Source organism: Carassius carassius, chromosome 16 (assembly GCF_963082965.1).
Source record: "Carassius carassius chromosome 16, fCarCar2.1, whole genome shotgun sequence".
NCBI classification, from domain to species: Eukaryota; Metazoa; Chordata; class Actinopteri; order Cypriniformes; family Cyprinidae; genus Carassius; species Carassius carassius.
Genome location: NC_081770.1, coordinates 9,877,404 through 9,896,505, shown reverse-complemented (window position 1 = coordinate 9,896,505; position 19,102 = coordinate 9,877,404). Strand labels below are relative to the sequence as shown.

The following is a 19,102-nucleotide window of genomic DNA, read 5'->3' as shown; positions in this document are numbered from 1 at the left end:
TTAACCGGGCCGGTGGTGGGCCGCAGCTCACTCTGGCACATGCATTTTTGTTACGACTGTAAAGCACTGGGCCGATTCATGTTCACCGTTCTGGTAAACAGGCTCTGGCTGTATGAGCTGGACCACTTCTGGAAATGACTCCGCTTAGGTTCATTTTAATGTAGCAATAATTAACATTAAAATTATTTTAAAATTGACGTAAATTCCTGACCCTATCTTATAGTTCGTTAATGTCTTGATTTGTCCAAAATATGTTTTGCTTATAATAATAATAGCCTAGTTTTACAGATCATTCTTTAATAACCATAGCAAAAATATTTAGTTGTCATGAAGCTACGTTTATGTATTTTAAACATGCACAGTGGATAACAGAAATAAAAAATGCTGTCCTAGACCTGACCTGGCTGATGATTTAGTCAATTGGGCTTTGCAGTTTAATATCCCCATGGCTGCACTTACTGCCTTGTTGTCTATACTAAGGCTTCACCACCCAAATTTGCCAAGAGATGGGAGGACTCTCCTCAAAACAGTCACAGACTACAAAATCCTACCTGTAGCAGGAGGTGCCTTCTTTTAATTTGGCATATTGAATGCTATAACGGGACTTCTTGAAAATGTGTGGATGAAACTCCCTAGCAAACATTGCCTGCAGTTACAGTTAAACTTTGACGGGCTTCCATTGTTTAAGAGTAATAACCAGCAGCTGTGGCCCATTCTAGGTTTGTTGAAGGAAGTAGGTAAATATCCATTCATGATTGGTGTTTTCGGAGGGGATTGCAAACCCAAATCACTCACTGAGTACTTGAGGGACCTGGTGAGTGAGTTGAGTAGTCTTCAGTCTGGGTTTTGGTTCAAAGGAAAGCAGTTTTTTCTGAAAGTCTGTTCTGTTGTGTGTGACGCTCCAGCCCGGGCTTTTGTTAAAGGCATAAAGAGTCATTTATGCTTGGTACATAAAACAAGTATTCAGCTTGTGATAAATGTGTACAGACTGGTGTATATATAAGCAACCGCATGACTTTTCCACAGATTGACTCCACCTTAAGAACAGATGCTAGTTTTAGGCAAATGTTGGATGAAGATCATCATGTAGCACAGTCTCCTCTGACTGGACTTGGCATCGACATGGTACTTGATTTTCCTCACGATTATATGCATTTGGTGTGTATTGGGTAGGGCTGGGCGATATATCGAACGATATGATCATGCGCATCTAATCAGTAAAGCTGCTTCCGTGATCACCGCTAAAATCTCCATCACCTGCTTATAATTGGAGTGGCATTTAATAGACAGAGCCGTAGATCGCTGACAAGCCACGCCATATCGCGTTCATTATCGCAGATGAATCGCCTTCGATAATGAACGCGATATGGCGTGGCTTGTCAGCGATCTACGGCTCTGTCTTTTAGAGGTGGGACTTTCAAGTCAAAAGCAAGTCTTCAAGTCATATTCAAGTCCTCAAAGGGTTAAAGCTAAAGAGATAATTAAGTGACTAATTAAATGATGATTGTGCATTAATGATGAACATCTGCTGTTAACAATCAACATCACTGAAGTAAAGAGAAACACAAGAACTACAACTGAATTTAGCCACAGCCTTCAACTGAAGAAAAAAAGTAAAAGAAAAAAAAACACTATGCCACCATAATTGTGGTCAAGGTTTGCTTTAAGTAGTGTCTTGACCCTTTTACTAATTCAAACCAATTTGATTCAAAACAATTGCAATATTGTTTTCGCAACAAACATGTATGCATTGCTGAGTCGAACCTTGCAATAACAGATGCCCTTATGTTTTTCTGCTTATAACTCATGATGACTGAACATCATGAAATTGTGTTTATCTTTGGATAGTAGACTGACACTCAGCTATTACTGAACTGAAGTAAAAAAAAAATCACAATGCTTCAATGTTGAAAGACACAAAAGGAGACAATCAGTTCAGGTTTTTAGACAACCACACTTATCACACGAACCTCAACAGTGGTGACAATTTTTCATACTGCAGTGCATGACGGCATGACATGCATGAGTTTTTACTAAGGTTTTACCCAGCATGCAACATTTTGTTGATTGTCACCACTGTTGAGAGTCATATGCTGGTTCTTGATGTCTGTGTGTGTCTACAAAGTATAGTTATTCAAATTTTGTTTGCACTTAGTAGATTTAAAATTCACTTAATTTTTTTTTTTCCATAGTGTACCTTCACTGGGTTGAATATGCCAAACTTAAATAGAGCTAATGTTAATTTGATTGTAATCTGACCACCTATCACATACAGAATAATTTTTTCTCTCTGCTTTATAGCACCTCATGCAATGCCACATAAAGAGATCTAACATGACAGTGAAGGGTCAAGAGCCCCACTAAAGCAAACACTGATCTCCATTATGGTTGCATCACTTTAACCAATAAAACATCAACATCTGATCCTCTGTAATTCTCAAGAACAGCAGGTGTTCATCATTAATGCACAATCATCACTTAATCACTTAAGTATCTCATTAACTTTAACCCTTTGAGGACTTGGGATATGACTTGAAGACTTGCTTGTGACTTGAAAGTCCCAACTCTGGTAAAAGCTGAATGTCAGTCAACAATCCAAAGAAGACTATCTCACGATGTCCAAGTAAACATGAGTTATAAGCAGAAAAAGCATAAGATCATCTGTCACTACAAGGTTTGATTCAGCAACGCCTATATGTTTGTTGCGAAAACAATATTGAAATTGTTTTGAATCAAATTACTTTGAATAAGTAAAAGGGTCAAGACACTGCCTAAAGCAAACCCTGACCACAATTATGGTGGCATAGTGTTTTTTTTTTTTTTTCAGTTGAAGGCTGTGGCTAAATTCAGTTGTAGTTCTTGTGTTTCTCTTTACTTCAGTGATGTTGATTGTTAACAGCAGATGTTCATCACTAATGCATAATCATCATTTAATTAGTCACTTAATTATCTCATTAACTTTAACTCTTTGAGGACTTGGATATGACTTGAAGACTTGCTTGTGACTTGAAAGTCCCACCTCTGCTGTCTATTAAATGCCACTCCAATTATGTGATGGAGATTTTAGCGGTGATCACGGAAGCAGCTTTACTGATTAGATTAGATACGCATGATCATATCGTTCGATATATCGCCCAGCCCTAGTATTGGGGTTATACGTCGGTTGTTTGACCTGTGGTGTAGTGGGCCTTTGCCAACTCGCTTGTCTGGTCAGCTGGTTAAAGCACTATCTCAAAACCTACAGAAACTGAAGAATCACATTCCGTGCGAGTTTGCTAGAAAGCCTAGAGCTTTTGAGGAAAGAAGGAGATGGAAGGCTACGGAGCTACGGCAGTTCTTGTTGTATACAGGCCCTGTCGTTCTTGTAGATATTCTGGCTGCTCCAGTCTACTACAACTTTATGCTGCTGTCGGTTGCTATTTTTATGCTGGCTAATCCTGAGGTGGATGTAGGGATATGTGACTATGCAAAGACACTACTTGTGTCATTTGTTGAACATTTTGGCAGACTTTATGGTGAGGGCTTTCTGGTGTACAATTTGCATGGCCTTGTTCATTTGGGAGATGATGTTAAGAGACATGGATGCATTGATGAGATATCTGGGTTCCCTTTTGAAAATTTTCTTGGCGAGGTAAAGCGCATGGTGAGAGGGCCAAATTTGCCCAGATTGTCCGTCGCTTGTCTGAGCGTACCAATAACAGAAGGGTTCATGAAGGCGATGTGAAAGCTGGAACTGTATTAAAGAAAGAGCATGTCGGTGGTCCCTTACCACAGGCTGTTAGAGGAGGAATACAGGAGTTTAGAGAATTGCACAGGGATCAATTTTGTGTTAAAATTACAGAGGGGGATAACTGTATTAAAATAGGTAATGACATTGGCTTGCTTCAGAATATCATCTTGCTTGAAGGTAATGTGCACTTGGTGTATTATCAGTTCTGTGCTGTTGAGCCATTCTACACATATCCCCTCAGTTCATCTAGCCTAGGTGTGTTTCTTCTATCACAGTTGTCAGAGAGTTTGAAGTGTGTTAAAGTTGACGATGGCCTTCGTAAATATGTCCTCCTCCCTTTCAAAGACAAACTTGTTGGAATGCCTTTGTTGCATTTACATTAGGCTTAATTGTTGCGCTAAGAGATTAAAGGAATAGTTCACCTCAAAATGAAAAATTGTCATCATTTACTCACCCTCAAGTTGTTTGCAAACGAGTATGAATTTCTTCCGCTGAACACAAAACAAATATTTTTAAGAATGTTGGTATTTATCAGACAGTTGATGGTACCTATTGACTTCCATAGTATTTTTTTTCCTACTGTAACCACATATGAATCCAAAATGAAATAACCCAAAATACTCCGAGAAACGTTAACCACACAATATTATGTACAGACAAATATACCCACCCCTTAGAAAGTACAACCCATTAAATAATATCAGAAATACAAAACCATCAATCATAAATTACTGCACATATATGTTAGTTAACATCTTTAACAGTAATATATATCTTTAAATAGCATGGATGGCAAATATAATTAAAGAAATGTAATAGATGCAACAGTGAAAACCCTCCTCACCTTTTCACAAGGAAAACAGAACTGTTCCACCCATGTGAAGAAGAATGAAACACTCATAGAGCACAGCTTCCCCTTAAGGCTGGGAGAAACACAGATCTTTCCTACACTACTATGGAAGTCAATGGGGTCCATCAATTGTATGGTTACCGACATTCTTCAAAATATCTTTCTTTGTGTTCAGCAGAAGAAAGAAATTCATACAGGTTTAAAACAACTTGAGGGTGAGTAAATGATGACAATTTTCTAGGGCTGTCAAACTATTAATTATGAATGAGAACTCTGGTTAGTTAGAGTGTATCCAGCTGGGTTGTGTATACAATCCTTCCGACGGAACACTATTTGTTGTTTTGTTTATTATTTTGCCTTTTTTATTTTTAAGGGTTATCCTGGGTGGAGATTTAACTCTCTGTAGGGGGTACGCTTTCGGACTTTCAGTTCAACTGATTGTGGCGGATTTCAGCATTTAATGACGCCCGAGCCCGGTACACCTTTGAAGACTAGTTAGTAAATAGTTAAGTGTTTTTTCATAGGTAGGAGCTGGAGTTTCTCAGATTATAGAGTTGAACCCATTCTACAAATATTTGTAAATAATTTTGCTTGTGCGTGTGTATAGTCTTCTCTTCTTCTCTTTGTTGTTCTCTTCTTTTTTTTCCTGCCTACAATGTGTTTGACTTGCAAGTCTTTGGAACCTAGGTTATGTAATCTGACATTTCTTTTTTATAGAATGTATCATATCATGGAATTTGTAAATTCAAAGGAGGTTGAAGTTGTCCATTCTAATTGGCTGAAAGAAGGCGAAAGTTTCTGGCCCCCTTTTATTTCTCTTGCAAAGCTGCGTAGGGCAGCTAAAGATGGAGTGATGCCAGGTGCTGACTGGACTCGATTCAAAGTCCGTGTGATGTATTCACATGGTATAGTAATGCTTCATTTTCAAACAACACAGTTTTACACTTAAAGGTGCATTCAGCGATCTCACACGTTTTTTAAATCAGAACATTTCTGTTCACCTACCGCAAACATCTCGTCACTATCCGCTAGCTGCCTGTTCCCTGAACACACTGTAGAGAAACGAGGTCTCTGCAGTCAGTCTAGTCTCCACAAACGCAGCTCAAACAAACTGAGCAACAAATAGTTTGACCCTCAAGCATGAAACATAACAGACTGTTCCAGCCAATCACTGACAAGAATGATGTGGGGTGGGATTTGGGGGGATAAGGAGGAGGGAGGGGGTAGCTAGCCTCTGTTTTGTTTGATAATAGTTCAAACATCAACAAGAGGTTACGCCAACTGGGTTCGCTGATAGCACCTTTAATGTCACCTTCCGCACAAGTAACACAAGGAGCCCTTCCATTTAGGGTTGGGCAATATTATCAATGACATTGTTATGCGCATCTTGTCAGTAAAGCCAGTTCCTTGATTAGTTGTAAATCGCCATCACCAGCTTTCAGATGGAACGGCATTTACTACACAGAGCCGTAGTTCACTGACAAGCTTAGCCAAATCACATTCATTTTCGCATGTGTATGTAGTAAATGCCACTCCATCTGAAAGCAGGTGATGGTGATTTACTACTAATCAAAGAACCGGCTTTACTTATGAGATGTGCATAACAATGAAATTGATAATATTGCCCAGCCCTACTTCCATTCATACCTAATCTGCATTTGTGTTGTTCACAGACGTGTATGAGATTGCCTGTGCAAAGCTGCCAGAGGCAACAATTACCTCTGATCTTAACACTGAAGAAGAAGAGGATAACAGGCCAGAGTACATGAAGAGAAAGAATAGGTAGGAGTGTCCTATAATTTCCTTTTATGGCCGCTTCAAAAGTTACAATATAACTGGGCACACAATTAGGCAATGCCTTACAATGCACTCCTGACAAAACAAACTTCATAATTTATAAATTAATTTATTATTCACTCCAAAGAAAAACTGACATCCCAATGTAATCAATGATAGAGGCTGTAAAAGAATCGTATCCAGCAGTGAAGAGGAGCAGGGTAGGACTGCTGCACCTTGTAATCCAACCAAAAAAAAGAAATCTTACACTCCACTTGCACCAGCCCCCTGCATCCCATCTCTTGGTGGTAGGCCTGTTACAATTGTTACAGTGGTTTAGATTAATATTTTATTAAGCATCTGTGTTAAACTAACACAACTGCCAATTGTACCTTTGTGACAGCTCTAGGTGATGGGAGTCAGCTAGCTGGTCAAGGCTTTTGGTCACCAGGCCATATTTCAGAGACCACAGTTGATCTCCCTTCTGATGGAAACAGCTCAGCAGCAGGTCCGTGGGCTTCTTCCCCGTCAGTGAATATCACAGCAGCGGCTAGTCCATCACCGTGGTCTCCAGTCTCAGTCTCCACTACCAACAGCCTGAGGGCTCCTACTGACACCCCAACTCATGCAGCAGCTGGCAGTAGTCGGTCATCAGGCCAAGATAGATATCAAGTAAGAAGGGCAAGAAAGCTATGCTATTAGCCTGGGAAAACCAGACAACTTCCGGCAAATTTAGATTTGCTCTGCAAGTAGTCTGACAAAAAGCTTATTCAAACTCATTTCTAATCCGTCGAAATCGAGGCACCAATCAGAAACTTTGAGGCGGGCTTTACACAATCACAATCATTCTAAACTAATCAATCACATTTTAAAAGAATGACTATTTCTCTAATCATTTTTGAAATCAAATGAAATCTCTCTCTATAAATGTATAACTTTTTTTTGGTATACTGTATGTGCAATGAGATTAAAAAATCTTTTTCCTAGGGCTGGGTGATATATCGAACGATATGATCATGCGCATCTAATCAGTAAAGCTGCTTCCGTGATCACCGCTAAAATCTCCATCACCTGCTTATAATTGGAGTGGCATTTAATAGACAGAGCCGTAGATCGCTGACAAGCCACGCCATATCGCGTTCATTATCGCAGATGAATCGCCTTCGATAATGAAGGCGATATGGCGTGGCTTGTCAGCGATCTACGGCTCTGTCTATCAGAGGTGGGACTTTCAAGTCACAAGCAAGTCTTCAAGTCATATTCAAGTCCTCAAAGGGTTAAAGCTAAAGAGATAATTAAGTGACTAATTAAATGATGATTGTGCATTAGTGATGAACATCTGCTGTTTACAATCAACATCACTGAAGTAAAGAGAAACACAAGAACTACAACTGAATTTAGCCACAGCCTTCAAATGAAAAAAAAAGTTAAAAAAAAAACACTATGCCACCATAATTGTGGTCAAGGTTTGCTTTAAGTAGTGTCTTGACTCTTTTACTAATTCAAACCAATTTGATTCAAAACAATTGCAATATTGTTTTCGCAACAAACATGTATGCATTGCTGAGTCGAACCTTGCAGTAACAGATGATCTTATGCCTTTTCTGCTTATAACTCATGATGACTGAACATCATGAAATTGTGTTTATCTTTGGATAGTAGACTGACACTCAGCTATTACTGAACTGAAGTAAAAAAAGAATCACAATGCTTCAATGTTGAAAGACACAAAAGAAGACAAACAGTTCAGGTTTTTAGACAAACACACTTATCACACGATCCTCAACAGTGGTGACAATTTTTCATACTGCAGTGCATGACGGGAGTTTTTACTAAGGTTTTACCCAGCATGCAACATTTTGTTGATTGTCACCACTGTTGAGAGTCATATGCTGGTTCTTGATGTCTGTGTGTGTCTACAGAATACGGTTTTTCTAATTTTGTATGCACTTAGTAGATTTAAAATTCACTTAATTTTTTTTTCCATAGTGTAGTTTTACTGGGTTGATTATGTTAAACTTAAATAGAGTTAATGTTAATTTGATTGTAATCTGACCACCTATCACATACAGATTAATGTCTTCTCTCTGCTTTACAGAACCTCATGCAAAGTGAAAGTGAAAGTGACATTCAGCCAAGTATGGTGACCCATACTCAGAATTTGTGCTCTGCATTTAACCCATCCGAAGTGCACACACACAGAGCAGTGAACACACGCACGCGCGCACGCGCACACGCACACACACACACACACACACACACACACACACACACACACACACACACACACACACGGAGCAGTGGGCAGCCATTTATGCTGCGGCGCCCGGGGAGCAGTTGGGGGTTCGATGCCCTGCTCAAGGGCACCTAAGTACCTCCGTGAAGTTGGCACCCCATAAAACGAAATAATTTCCAAAACTATGCCATTCGTTTGTGCTGCGTTTGTGCTGATTTGTGCCGCAAAAATGAACGTTTGTGCTGGTTTGGTGTTTGAGATATTGAACATTATTTTTTGGGTTGCGTGACGTCACTCTCCACCCCATGTCCTTCAAATCGCTCCAAACCGGTGTCATTCGTTTGTGTTCGGTTTGTGCTGGTTTGTGCCGTTAAAACAAACACTGTATCTGTTTTCCTTTCGCAGATATAATAAATTTAATTCGGGAGCTGTGACGTCACTCTCCACCCCACCTCATCTAAATCGCACCAAACCGGTGTCGTTCGTTTGTGCTCGGTTTGTGCTGGTTTGTGCCGTTAAAACAAACACTGTATCTGTTTTCCTTTCGCAGATATAACAAATTTAATTCGGGGCAGTGACGTCACTCTCCACCCCATGTCCTTCAAATCGCACCAAACCGGTGTCATTCGTTTGTGCTCGATTTGTGCTGGTTTGTGCCGTTGAAAGAAACACTGCAACTACGATCCCCTCTTAAACATAAAAAAAGAAACTTTTTAAGTACAGTTACATAACTGTCCACCCCATATGGTCCAAATCGTTGCAAAACTGTGCTGCTCGTTTGTGCTCGATTTGTGCCGGTTTGTGCCGTTACGAGGAACATTGTATCTTTTCCCCCTCCTTAGAAATAACACATTGGATTCGGGACAGTGACGTCACTCTCCACCCCATGCCGTCCAAATCGCCCAAAACCGGTGCTTTTTGTTTGTGCTCGATTTGTGCTGTTTTGTGCCGTAGAAAGAACCATCATAAATTATTCCATTCTTTAGACATCACAAAATCTTTGGAGGAGGAGTGACGTCACGCAAGCAAGCCGCGCTCTCCATCCATCTCGTCTACAAACCTGTCCGGTTCGTTTGTGCTCGCACAGGGCCGCAGCTGTCAGTGTTCTTTTCTGTAGATATGGGAATGTTTTATTTTAGATTTGTGCTATTGACATTTGATCTTTATATAATCACCAATGCACTATGATATGTAATGTACTGCCACTACTGTGGCTGTAAGCTACGTGTGACTGATGCTTAATTTTGTATTAAAATAAAGTAACCAATAAAAAAAAAAAGTGTCTTAAGTTTTCTGAATACTTTTAACAGCTTACAGTCATTTAAAGTCTTTCTGCCCCCTTAAAAACATTTGTTTACCCTAAGCACTGCATAGTGGGAAAACAAAACAGGAAAGGGGATCTGGCTGTGAAAAAGGTAAGCATGTGCTCTGAGATAAAATACTAAAAAAAGTACTAAAATCATGTGTGCAGGTCAATAAAATTTACAGGATCATTTGAACAAATAATAAATTGATAGACACGTCAAAGATGTGAAACTTTTTATTCATTTTGGGCATTTAGGTAAATGTATCATGTCCAAATGATCATCCATTGGTCATTAATAAGCGTAGACCTATGACATTCTTATGCCATGCCATAAAATACATTAAGTTATTAGTTTTGTACAGCAATGTACATTTCATGGCATAAAGCTTGATTTTATGCAGAGGAAATGACAGAAAGCAATATAAAAGTGGAATATGTGTTCCATTTAATCCTCTGAAGTCATATAATTAAATTTACAATGTGAACAGACTAAAATGTAACTAATTCACAGAAAAGATTGTCACCCATCCTGTACTGGGCAAGTTCAGTTATTGCTACTTTTCTTATAACTGGAAAATGTGTTGTCTTTTTGAGCTCTTTTGTAATGAATTTGTTGATTTAGTTCACAAAAGGATTCTTAGTAAATCTTAATCTGACTGATATTTTTTTTTTCTGAACTCATTGACTTGCTGATCCATATCACTGGAATGAAAGATTAACAGAAAACAATGACTTTGAGATGAGATTTTTACTGAAATATTGAAAATTCAGTCTGTTCTTTTAAGCCACCAAATGACGGATTTTCTAGTCATAAAAAAGTAGCAATATCTAAACACGGCCAATATAGGATGGATGACCAGATTTTCTGAGGTAAATCTAATTGAATGACCACAGAACAATTGGACTATAGTCTGCACATGCTTTTATTTCAGCCATCATTTACTTGAACTGATTTGGAAAACAATATGCAGTTTAAGTGAATGGCGACTAAGTATATCACTCCCTATCATTTTGCCCAACATCTCGATTCCATGGAAGTATATATATATATATATATATATATATATATATATATATATATATATATATATATAATGTATATGTACACACACACACACACACAAACCGTATAAATAAGCAAGTAACCTGTTGGTAACAAGTTAGTTCATTTGGCCCAACTACTTTATTAAAAACTACATTAAAAATTATTCCTGTTTTGATCAGATGCCTAGGAAACCAGCCTGTGGATGTGATGACATCATCAAAGTCATCAGTGCTGCAAAGGAACAGATTATTACAGGGACAAACATAGCAGTTCCTACAGAAAAGGTGTGGGCAAATTTAAGCAAACAACTAAACAACAAAGTTTCACCAAAGAACCTTTATACTATTGTCAAGACAAACAGGCACAATATATGGCAAATCCTTGAGCTCAGCAAAACCGACACAGATATCCAAGATCAAGGTCCAAACAGTGACAGCTCACAAGAAAGCTCAGCTGATTTTCATTCAGTTGTGTCAAAGGCAGACACAAATCAGCAAAGTCAATGCTACGACATTCAATTTGAGATCAGTCTCTCTCATCAGAGATGGGTAGAAATCTGGCCTGAAAAGGTTGATTACAATGACAAATCACTCAGCACATGTAAAAGAGAATACACCATCCTGAAACGTGGTGCATGGACACACGTCCTGTATGAGGAGATATGGAAAAATATCAAAACCTCATGCACTCTTAGATTCAGGAGGGCAAAGATTTTTCCAAATGTTGCATCTCACTACATAGACATAATTGGGAACTGCACAGAGTGTGACGCACAATTGTCTATAACAGCAGAGAACATGCCAGTGGATAATGAACCAGTTGTGCTTCAATGCATAATCCGCAATGTTGATGACAGTCTCCATACTGGCAAAGCAAAACGGAAGTTATCAGGGGATCTGAGAACAAGTGTGTCTAAAGAACTCTGGGAAGGCCGAAAACCAGCACATGTATGGCGAGCAGCCGAGGCTTACAAAATGATGGATGTTGGTGACCCAGAGCCTAGCCACCTGCCAAATCTGGCAACATTAAGAAAAGCCAAACAAGAGATGGGTGACAAAGAGCTCGGAGACAAAGACCCAATCATGTCACTACATCTACTAAAATACAGTGTACCCCACAATGGAAGCATTCACGACATAGGCCTTGATAAGTTTTTTTTGCCATTACTGGACCCCATCTCAGCTGCAAGTGTATCAAATGAAATCCAAGTACTCTGGCTCATTTGTGAGCTTTGATGCAACAGGTACAGTTGTGAAAAGACTGAGAAGACCCTGTGGCAATTCTGGACATGTCTTCCTGTATCAAGGAGTTTTGTGTTCACAGGGAGATCATATTCAAGTAGTGCAAATGCTATCAGAGAGCCACACCATCAATTCTATTGCCAACTGGCTCAATGAATGGCAACGAGCAGGTGCTGCTGTGCCCAAAGAGGCGGTCTGTGATTTCTCCTTGGCTTTGCTTGGAGCACTGGTTAAGGCCTTCACTCCTTACCCAGACTTGAAAACGTACATCAATCAGTGCTTTGGAGTGCTGACAAGGAAGCCCGAAGACTCAAAGCTCCCACCTTGCTTCATCAGAGTAGATGTTGCACACTGCATCAAGCTCATTAGCCGGTGGGAATGCCTTAGACAAAAAGGAAACAGAGTAAGAGAATTCTATCTACGAGCCATGGCACAACTTTTACAGTCTGATACACTGGAAGATGCAAAGGAGCTCATTCATTCAATTGCAGTTGTTGCCTTCAGTGAATCAGAAGGAAACGATGACAAAGGTTTACCTGTTGTCTCGGAAACATGCAAAGCACAATTGAAGAGACGATTTGCAGAGGGGGTCTTGCCATGTGTCTCTGAAGATGACCAATTAACAGAGGTGACCGGAGTCGAGGAGACACTCCACACAGATCTGAAAACATGGGTTACAGAAATCTGTGAAGAAAGTAAGATGATTGCAGCACATCATGGTGACAGAGACAATCTTCATTTCCTTCCAGAGCTTGTCCCAAATATAATAAGAATGGCATGCTACCTACCTCTTTGGACAGCTGTGATGGTTCCACACTTTAAAAGCGCACACAACACAGCAAGCTCTGCAAATGTTGAGGCTGAATTTAAAAACATAAAACACGGCCTTTTAAAACATGAAAGCCTCCCCATCCGAATTGACCGTTTTGTCACACGCCACCTTGAGTTTCTTGAGGGAAACATGAGGCTTTCCTCTGCACCGGTGAAGATAACAGAGCACATTGAGACAAAGAATCAGAAGACACAAACTGCCCATAGTGAGCAGGACACAGAGGTTAAGCAACAATCAGTGGAGGAAGACCCTGTTGAAAACTGGAAAGGCCTCGGTGTTCCTCCAAAAAAACGACTGTCCTACCTTAACCCTTGCTCTGAGTGGTTGCATGCAGACATAAACCTGAAAAGAAAAAAGACAAAAATTAATATCTTGAAAAATGGCAACTACCAGGCTAAAAAGCCCATTGGCGGTTGACAAAATGCTTGTAAGTGTAAGTAATACCTGTGCCTTTGATTCCTTTTGCCAGTGCCTTTGCTCTGCATTCTGTGACAGTGGATCATTCTGTCATTATCTCAACAAAGAGCACACAAAAACTGAAATGTTTGATTTGGTGAAGACCATAGTCACAAAAGGAGTTGGAAAAGATGCTTATGCAAAGAGGGCAAAAATGCTGTTGGATACATTTCAGTGTGTTCACCTAAAATCAGGTGTGAGGCAGGTCAATGCGGATTGCAATGTTGCTAACATTATCACATCAACAATGAAACAAATGCCAAGTGCAACACTTACAGCTGAGTGCTCTTCTCCATACTGCAGCCGAAATACAAAATCTTCAAGGACCATCTATCTCCTACCAGTCAACGTAGATATTCTACAAACTGGTGGACTGAAAAGCCTCCAAGCAGCACTGGAAGATGGGCTACACCTCAACAGGTCCAAGTGTCTGAAGCCACTGAAATCACCCCAAGATTGTCCAGATAACTGGAAAATTAAGGATGATCCATCAATGAAATTCCTCTGCAATGGCTCTGTCACACACAGATGCATACCTGGACAACTACTGTGTATTGAAACAAGTGTGGATACTAACCATCCACTGTCTGAAATCCCTGTCCACATGGAGCTGGACAATCAGCTGTTCACTTTGCGAGGGGTTGTTGCATTCATTCCAGGACCAACAAGGGAATCTCTTGGACATTACGTGGCTTACTGCAGAAGAAACTCTTTTGCCTGGGAAAAAAATGATGACCTGTGTGAGCATGTCACAACAGTCTCAGCAAAAAACAAAATACAACCCCATGTCATGTTGTTCACAAAGGAGGACTAAAACCTTTGATTAATGAATTTCTTGGACTGGTCTCTGCAGAAATTAGTTAATTTTCATAATCAATAAGAGAACAGTCTATATTGTTGTTCTATTGTAGTTAATCTACATTATTCACTTTATTTCTGTTTTAACAGTTCCATGATTTTTTGAGCAGGTTCTGTTTCTTTTGTAATTGTTCTGTCTTTGTACCCAGATATTCATTTTAACACTTCTATTACATGAAGTCAAATTTTTTTGTAGTTATCTTATTTTATGGTTCTTTAAAAAAAAAGTAAATTCTCCACAGAAATTGCTTTGTTATTGTTATATTTATCTTTGCAATTAAAAGGAAACAAGTTTGGGACATGTTGTCTGTTCAGCTGAGAGAGACAGAGAGAAAGAAAAACTTTAACCAGGTGGTTTGCTGGTCTTAAAGGAATTCACCCAACAATTAATAACATCTCTATAACTTTCTTTATTTGGACAAGTACGAAATGACAGAATCCTAAACTGGTCAAAAGTGGGAAGACCAAGCTAAGAACAGCAAACTAACAAGTTACAGTCCTCAATTAGTTGCTTTAAAAATGGTTTAAACAAACAGAAACACTGCTCACCTGTCCTTGGTTCACTTTATTCTTCAGAGAAAGATAAAATGCTCAGATTATCATCTGCAATATAGGCCTAGATAATGCAATAGCCTACACATTTAAAACAAACTACGTAGTAGCCTAAACTTTCATTTGATAAATTAAGCTCAATTTGAATAAAAAACATAATAATAACAAAGGAGATCGACAAGAACACAAACAAGCGACGAACATGCTACAAAGTTTTCAAAAAGCTGTGACACACAACGTGAATTTTTAAACAAGGTTATGCGTCAATCAATCACATACCTTTTTTTAAAAAATCTGGAGCTTGATGAAGTCACTGGCAATAAAACATTCCCATATCTACAGAAAAGAACACTGACAGCTGCGGCCCTGTGCGAGCACAAACGAACCGGACAGGTTTGTAGACGAGATGGATGGAGAGCGCGGCTTGCTTGCGTGACGTCACTCCTCCTCCAAAGATTTTGTGATGTCTAAAGAATGGAATAATTTATGATGGTTCTTTCTACGGCACAAAACAGCACAAATCGAGCACAAACAAAAAGCACCGGTTTTGGGCGATTTGGACGGCATGGGGTGGAGAGTGACGTCACTGTCCCGAATCCAATGTGTTATTTCTAAGGAGGGGGAAAAGATACAATGTTCCTCGTAACGGCACAAACCGGCACAAATCGAGCACAAACGAGCAGCACAGTTTTGCAACGATTTGGACCATATGGGGTGGACAGTTATGTAACTGTACTTAAAAAGTTTCTTTTTTTATGTTTAAGAGGGGATCGTAGTTGCAGTGTTTCTTTCAACGGCACAAACCAGCACAAATCGAGCACAAACGAATGACACCGGTTTGGTGCGATTTGAAGGACATGGGGTGGAGAGTGAAGTCACTGCCCCGAATTAAATTTGTTATATCTGCGAAAGGAAAACAGATACAGTGTTTGTTTTAACGGCACAAACCAGCACAAACCGAGCACAAACGAACGACACCGGTTTGGTGCGATTTAGATGAGGTGGGGTGGAGAGTGACGTCACAGCTCCCGAATTAAATTTGTTATATCTGCGAAAGGAAAACAGATACAGTGTTTGTTTTAACGGCACAAACCAGCACAAACCGAACACAAACGAATGACACCGGTTTGGAGCGATTTGAAGGACATGGGGTGGAGAGTGACGTCACGCAACCCAAAAAATAATGTTCAATATCTCAAACACCAAACCAGCACAAACGTTCATTTTTGCGGCACAAATCAGCACAAACGAATGGCATAGTTTTGGAAATTATTTCGTTTTATGGGGTGCCAACTTCACGGAGGTCACCTAAGTCATGGTATTGAAGGTGGAGAGAGAACTGTACATGTACACTCCCCCCACCCGCAATTCCTGCCAGCCCGGGACTCGAACTCACAACCTTTCGATTGGGAGTCCGACTCTCTAACCATTAGGCCACGACTTCCCCAATGCTACATAAACATGACAGTGAAGGGTCAAGAGCCCCACTAAAGCAAACACTGATCTCCATTATGGTTGCATCACTTTAACCAATAAAACATCAACATCTGATCCTCTGTAATTCTCAAGAACAGCAGGTGTTCATCATTAATGCACAATCATCACTTAATCACTTAATTATCTCATTAACTTTAACCCTTTGAGGACTTGGGATATGACTTGAAGACTTGCTTGTGACTTGAAAGTCCTAACTCTTTTTAGGGTCAAGACACTACCTAAAGCAAACCCTGACCACAATTATGGTGGCATAGTGTTTTTTTTTTTTTTTTTTTTCTTCAGTTGAAGGCTGTGGCTAAATTCAGTTGTAGTTCTTGTGTTTCGCTTTACTTCAGTGATGTTGATTGTTAACAGCAGAAGTTCATCACTAATGTACAATCATCATTTAATTAGTCACTTAATTATCTTATTAACTTTAACCCTTTGAGGACTTGGATATGACTTGAAGACTTGCTTGTGACTTGAAAGTCCCACCTCTGCTGTCTATAGACCCTTTGCAAACACGTGACCACGACCACGTGACGACGCCATGCTGGACGGCAAAATCACTGGACGCGCAGGCTGAGCAGTAGTAGACGAGCGGGAAATTTGAATAGTTTTAAACAGATTAAAATAGATAACGTTAACATTACCACTAAACTTCATGGCTTCTTCTATTGAAGAAGTTGTAGTGCCGTTATCGGTCGAGGTAGGGCATCTGGTAGGTGCTCACAAAGAGCGATATTTGGAGAAGTTGGAGATAGCAGGTTTGGATACAGACCCTTACCTTCTTCATCCCTCGGTTTTCACGGACCTCGTTAAATCGCCGAGTCTGCCTGACTTCGGCCCACACGATTTGTACCACTATGTGGTAAACGGGGTATCCCCATACACTGGTGCTGATCTCAAAGCTTTTAAAAGTCTGGATGCTTACCAGTTCTTCGTAGCTGGCTGGGTTACAGCTACGCGATGCTACGCTAACGGCGGGGGGAGGTACCTCATAATGGCAAAGGTAAGACATCGATCTATGGTTTATTTTGTATTATTACATGGCTTAGTTGAATTCTAATGTAGAATGCAGTCTGTTATTTCTTGATAAATATTTATATAACACGTAGCCTATGATTTTAGAGTACATGGTCGGCCGTGGCTTTTTAATGGATGCCTGGACGCATCCCAGCTCTGGGAAGTGCAGTCATTAATTATCGATCACACGTTAATCCATGCAGACAGTAAATCACGGTGTGTCTGTGATCCGTAGTAACCACATATAATTGTAACATCTAGACATCTTCTTATCTGTGATTATATTCGCAGTAGCCTATGTTAAGATTCTACCAGTTAATCACAGCAAAGTATTCACAATGTGCATTTATTGTGTTACTGCAGCATTAAACAATAACATCACAATAACATTCATGTAAAAATAATGTATCTATGCCACTTTCTGTATTTGTAGGTGCATCATAGCCAGTAAACCACGGAGTGTCTGTGATCAGTAGCCACACATAATTTTTACATCTAGCCATCATCTCATCTGTGATTATATTCGCTGTAGCCTATGTTAAGATTTGACTATCACAGTGATTAAGATGTATTCACAAGGGGCATTTATGGTGTCACTGCAGCAGTAAATAATAACATCACAATAACATTCATGTAAGAATAATGTATTTATGCCACTTTCTGTAATTGTAGGTGCATCACAGTCAGTCACTGTCTGAAACCCAACTACAACCATGGGTATCTTTGAAGAAGGATGGGACAGTCTTGTGCGGCCACTGTACATGTAAAGCGGGCCTGGGAGAGGTGTGCTCCCACGTGACAGCTCTGCTATACGCAATAGACTCTGCTGTTAAACATCTGGAAGACAAAGGCTGCACTGATGGGCCCAGACAGTGGGGACTTCCTCCTTTGAAAGCGGGCAAGGCTTTGTACGAAGAGGGATCAGGAATTGATTTCTCACATCCTGCCAAAAAGCGTTGTGGTGTAAACAACCAAAGCCATTCAGGTTGTCCATCTGTGAAAAAAGTGGGTGTGTCTGCAGCAGCTATAGAACAATTCTACAAGGCTCTGGATAATGCAACTCCAAACCCTTCAGAGAAGAGTGGTATCCTACGCATATTGCCACACTACTGTAAACAGTTTCAACCAAAAGTGGTGTCTCTGGGTCTACCACAGCCCCTGACTGAGTTATACAGTGCTCAGAACCGGAAGCTGTCTGCCTCGGACCTTGAGAAAAAATGTGATGCGGTATTCAATGATATGGAAGTCACACCAGAGCAGGTATAGTCATCCCTCTTAATCTCATATGACTAAAATGTGCTTTAAGGTGTCATGTCATTAATTTCATCTTCTATAATTTACAATGTTGTAGGCAGTAAAAGTTGAGGAAGAGACACGACAACAGGGAAAGTCAAGGCTATGGTTTGACATGAGGGCTGGTAGGGTGACAGCATCTAGGTTCAAGTCAGCTGCAAGGACAGACCCTACAAATCCTTCCAAATCCCTAATTAGGCAGATCTGTTACCCTGACCTATGCAGATTTTCAACAGTTGCAACCAGGCATGTGTGACATAATGACATAAACATACAGTTACTGTTTTTAATTTCACCATAGTGTAAGTGAGTAAAGAAATTAGATGTTCTTTGAACTTATGTTTCAACTATGGAAATGTATGCAATACATGTTGTGTTCTAATGTAGAGGGCCCCTGCTCACAAAAACATCAAAGAAACAAAAAC

At 39.9% G+C, this 19,102-nt stretch overlaps 1 protein-coding gene and 1 long non-coding RNA gene across 2 annotated transcripts in view; one reads left to right on the top strand and one right to left on the bottom strand.

Annotated features, from left to right (window-relative positions):
- LOC132160265 (carcinoembryonic antigen-related cell adhesion molecule 3-like) overlaps positions 1-19,102 on the top strand; it is a 387,492-nt gene that overhangs the window by 182,172 nt on the left and 186,218 nt on the right. The window lies entirely within an intron of this gene.
- Positions 11,074-13,355, bottom strand: LOC132160363 (uncharacterized). The gene is made up of 3 exons (XR_009437985.1): positions 13,125-13,355; positions 12,973-13,044; positions 11,074-12,845 (listed from the first exon to the last, which is right to left on the bottom strand). It is a non-coding gene; the product is annotated as an uncharacterized LOC132160363 (long non-coding RNA).